Raw genomic sequence first — 4,894 nt, 5'->3', positions numbered from 1 at the left:
CCTGGCTGCTCTCAGTCCCTCCAGGCCCTGCCTCCAACCTCACCTTTCATGAAACCTGGGCCAAGTAGGGGAGCGTCAGTGTCAGCCGGCGCCACGCGTGACCCCTCCCTCCAGCACAACCCGTCTCTCCCCTCCACTGCCCCTCACTCAGGGGTTCTGTGGTCCCAGTGTCCGGCACAGCACTAGGCTCATAAGGTTTCGCCGGTATTTGTTGGTGGCATGAATGAAGAGCAGTTCGGCACCCAAGGCCTGGGACCGGTACCAGTCCCAGATGCTGATGAGCGGTTTGCCTGGGACGGCCTCCACTCCCACCCTCAGTCTTCTCGTCCGTAAAATGGGAATAATGATCTCTTCCCTTCCCTGCTCTGGTAAGGATAAGCGTCAGAATGGGAGCGTTCAGGACAAACTCGGAAGTCTGATCCAAATGTAAGCTTTTAATAGGTGAAAAGAGGTAATAATAATATGAACAGCTCAAACTAACACAGCTCATGGGAGTGCCAGGCACTGTCCCCTGCCTCCAGCTAAGAAAGGAGGTGAAGTCGTTGGCTAGAAGCCTTAGTTGGGATGTGGTGGAGGCCAGACGTGAACCGGGCACCTTGGTTCCAGAGAACATGCCCCAAAGCCCACTGACAATCGTAATAATAAAAGCTAACGCTGACTGCAGGTTTGCCCCACGTGGAACTCTGACGTAAGTAAGCACTTACAGGCGTTCCATCCTGTTACCTCCGCAGCCCTGCCATGCGGGCACCATGGCTCCCAATGAACAGTCAGCAAAATGGGGAAAGTGAGGCGTAGTCACTCTGCCCAGTCGTGGGGTGTGCCCAATGCAGAGCCCACAGTCTTGACCCTGTGGAGCAGAGGCGGGCAGCACGGAGCAGGGCCGGAGCAGCCGGTGCGCGGGTCCGCCGGGAGCTGAGTCAGGGCGCCAGGGTGATGCGGACTGTCGTGCCGTTTCGACCCTAAACTGAAAGCATTCTCTGATTGTCAAGTGTCTGTGGGAAAAGGAGGATGTGAAACAGAGGCGAAAGCTGAGAATTGTTGGGAAATAGGTGGGCTAGCTGGTTCCTGTTCCTTTCAGAGGAAGGCTCTGAACAGGCAGGGAGCCGGGGAAGGTCCAGTTCAAGGCAGAGCTTTCCCTTGGTTGGGCCAAGCTCGGGGCGTGAACGGGAGCACCTCCCCTCCTAGAAGACCAGAGTCCCCTGGTACTGGGTTCACATTCTGGATGCTCGCAGTAGGTTCAGGTCATGCCCTTGGGGCAGGGGTGAAACAGCAGTCAAGTGCCGCATTTTCCTCAGCGCATCCCATCACCAGGCACCTGAAGTCAGTGTCACAGGTGTCAGCTTGGATCCCCAACCTGAGGGACGTTTTGTGAAGTAACTGGTTTGTATTCATCAAAAATACCAATCTCATGAAAAACTGAGGAGCTGTGCAGGATTAAAGGAGATAATCCTGGAGCCTGGACCAAGATTCTTTCTGTCTTCTCTTTTAAAGGACATTATTGGGACAGCTGGTGAATTTGAGTAAGATTTGGTAATGTTATTATATGTGTTCACTCTCTGATTTTGATAATTGTATTTGTTTTATGTAAAAGAATGTCCTTGCTTTCAGGAAGTACTCTTTAGCATTTAGGAACAAAGGGGATTATGGCTACAACGTTCTCTCAAATGGTTCGGAAAAAAATAATATGTGCCTATAGCAAATGATAATAATAGTTACAGGACTATTCTTGCAAGTTTTCTGCCCATCTGAAATGATTTCAAAATGAGAGAATTTGAGAAATATGCTGGACTCTGAGCTGAATATGCATGCCAGGGTTTGCTTGACAAGGAGCTGGTAGAATCTGAAGCCTGGTGAGAGGGTGGCTGGGTGATCCTGTCTCTGGGGACATCTGAAGGTTGGAGGGTAGCCTAGTCTGTCCCACACTGACAGATGCGTACCCACAGAGATATCTGGTGAGAAATAGCTTTCTGCATTGTGCTCTTTGGAGTGGAAGAAGCAATTGAGTCAAGCTAACAAAGGCAGGTTTTCTAGATAATTTACCAATCAATAGCCCATTGCTTTTGACTCCAAATTCCAATTTCTGTACATGGCATTGCTAGTGTCACATGACTCCATTCTGTATCAAGTCTCCTGAAATAGATTATTCCAGAGTTTGCGGCTTCCATGTGACTGAAAGTTTTCCATGGCAACAACAATAAAGGTCTTCAGCCACTTAGCCCTACAACAAAGGGCGGGCCCACCAAGTAATTGGTCTTCACCACCACATACACAAGCTCCTGCACCCCCAGAGCCCCCAGACCCAGGCTTGGAGCCCATATGCCCGCTCTACAGATAGTGACTTCATCCTACAACAGGAGAGAGCTGCGACCCCCAAAATAAACCTTTAGAATCCTCCGTCATCTCTTGTGACAGCAGAGTTTGCTGTTTCATTTTAGTCTCTATCAGGAAGTCGTCTGAATCAGTTCTCTATTTTGAGCACAAAGTCAAGACTTTGGTGGCCTCAGCCAAAGACGTCCACGTGGAGAGCTGCTGAGCAGGAATGCTGATTCAGGACCCCACAATGCCTCAAGTCCTTCTGGAGAGGGGAAAGGGCTCACACACAATAGTTTTTCCTTGGCCTTTCTATCTGTTTCCCACCCTGTCCACTTAGCATTCTGCCAGAGAGAACATGAAATTGAATACAGGCCAAGAAAACGGACACACTCCAAATACATTAATAGCTTTACTGTATTAATAGCTTTCCAAAAGTCAACCATCTCCCTCAGGGATCTCAGTTTCTTCTCTTGTGAGCACCCATTCTGTTTTCTCTTCCTCTGCTGTTCTTTCTCCCTGACCTTCTTACAGAGATGGCAGGGTCATTACATGCAAGGCATCAGTTATGGAACTTGCAGAGGGGCTCCCATTTAGGGACAGCTGAGTGGCGCCAGCAGAAACCTCTCAGCTACTGAGTCCTATTAATGTGGGTGCCTTACATGTGCCATATGCCATCCCATTTAACTCTGGGGACAAACCTACAAGATAAAGCATTCCATCCCAATTTTTCAGATGAGAACACAGAAGCTCAAAGACGATGAATATCATGAATATCAGACAAGTACAAGAGGTAAGGCTTAAATTCACTTCTCTTTGTCCAGAGAGCTCTGATAGTTCCCTCTGCTATGCTTGCATGGTAAGTAGAAAGATGCTAAGACCACCTTTTCCATCTGCTTGCTGAAGGCCCCAAATATGTTCACCAAATTGGGTTTCCACCTAGACGGCACAGGAAGCCATTACCTCTACTTAGCATGGCTCTCTACTGGTGACTGGTTGCCTCCCTGGTAATCCTGCTCAACAAGGAAGCGAACACATTCAGATTTCCCTCAGGTTGGCCGTTGGACTTCTCCACAGCCCGGAGTCAGGCTGCTTGGAACGCAGAGCTGGGCAGGGCCACTATCGGGCCCTGTGCTGGTGACAGCCATCTGCTGTAGTCATTTGGCTAACCTGTCATTTGGCTTTTAGTGAATTCTGTGACATCCAGGCCTGTGAAAGAACATGCTTCTGCCTCTCAGGGAACCAGAAGGTCTTCCCTGGATGCAGCTACTTCCTCACGGTAGGATCATTAGAGAAGAGTGGATAAAATGTGGATTCCAGCAAATGCCTGAGGAGGCGCCCCCTGCCGCTGACCCAGACAGTGCCCCTCTCCACGGTACTCTCAAAACCACCCCCATGGTCGGCTTCTAGCAGCAGCATCCATAGCTCTCTGGCTGAGGATCCTGTTCTTGACCCACACACAGGGCTGGTCCAAAGTGGCAGGACATTGAAGACCTAGGAATAACCTTCAGCTCATGAACCAACAGGAGCTGGTAAATTAAGACTCTGGACTATGGCCTTGGGCGGGACAAGTCTGAGGTGTGCTGAGATCAGAGGGGTTGTAGACTCCACTGTCCTCAGCAATGACTTTGACAAAACCCCCTGCACTGGCTTCCTTCTCTTCTGTCTCACCCCCACAGCAACGCTCCACCCCGTCAGTGCTTCCTGAAGGGGTGACTCCTCCATCCTTACACTCAGCCCTCACCTTGGGGTGGGCTTCTGGAGGAATCGGCCTTAGATCCCTGCAGGCCCCCTGCCTGTGTCCCTGCTGCAGTCAGCACACTATTGAGCCCTCCTGGGTAATGCTGCAAACCAGGGTGAGGATGGATGGCACTGGGCTTCACACTTAGACTCTCCCAGCCTGGCCACACCCTGACCCTCGCTGCTCCAGCCAGAGGGCATCACCAGGAGAGGGGCGCATGGATGCATGGGTAGGGCGCAGGGTGGGGAACCACACCGAGATGTTCACACATTTTCTGCTCCAGTGCAGGCTGGATCACCCACTCCTGTTCTGACCCTGAGCTGTCAGAAGCTCATAAACAGGAATTTCCATCCACAGAGATTTTGTCTTTTGCAGATTCACACTGTGTCAGAAGAGGAGTAAGAGGTTTCTTCTCCATCCTTGAAGCTTTCTTCTTTCTCTACCTTAGATTGTAATCTCCAGTAGGCCATCTGGATCATTTCCAGGGTGTTGTGGGAGTCCAGCATCATGAACCCCAATTCTGCTAGCCAATACTGGGGAACACACCAAGCCCCAACCTCAACAACCATGGTGGACTGGGTGAGCAGGTGTCTCTGTTTCCTCCAGTTAGCATGGCATCCAGGAGGAGCACATCACTTTGTCAAATGTTCAGAAATATCAGAAGTAAAACCAGTATGTCACCAAAGTAGTAATTAGTAAAAGTTTATTGTGCACACCAGGAGCCCTCAGACCCAACGTGGAGTGAGGCTCAGAGGTGCACCGGCAGGAAGAGGCTCATACAGTGAGACAGGTTACGCTGCAGGAGATTGGGTCCAACGCTGGACTTTTCTTAAAGGGGATCGG

At 50.4% G+C, this 4,894-nt stretch overlaps 1 long non-coding RNA gene across 1 annotated transcript; it reads left to right on the top strand.

Annotated features, from left to right (window-relative positions):
• Positions 1-1,094: 1,094 nt before the first annotated feature.
• LOC140845081 (uncharacterized) lies at positions 1,095-4,630 on the top strand. The gene is made up of 3 exons (XR_012123729.1): positions 1,095-1,530; positions 3,046-3,103; positions 4,500-4,630. It is a non-coding gene; the product is annotated as an uncharacterized lncRNA (long non-coding RNA).
• Positions 4,631-4,894: the final 264 nt, after the last annotated feature.

This window comes from Manis javanica, chromosome 2 (assembly GCF_040802235.1).
Source record: "Manis javanica isolate MJ-LG chromosome 2, MJ_LKY, whole genome shotgun sequence".
Classification (NCBI taxonomy): domain Eukaryota; kingdom Metazoa; phylum Chordata; class Mammalia; order Pholidota; family Manidae; genus Manis; species Manis javanica.
The sequence above is the reverse complement of the archived record's forward strand: the minus strand, read 5'-3'. Positions and strand labels throughout refer to the sequence as shown.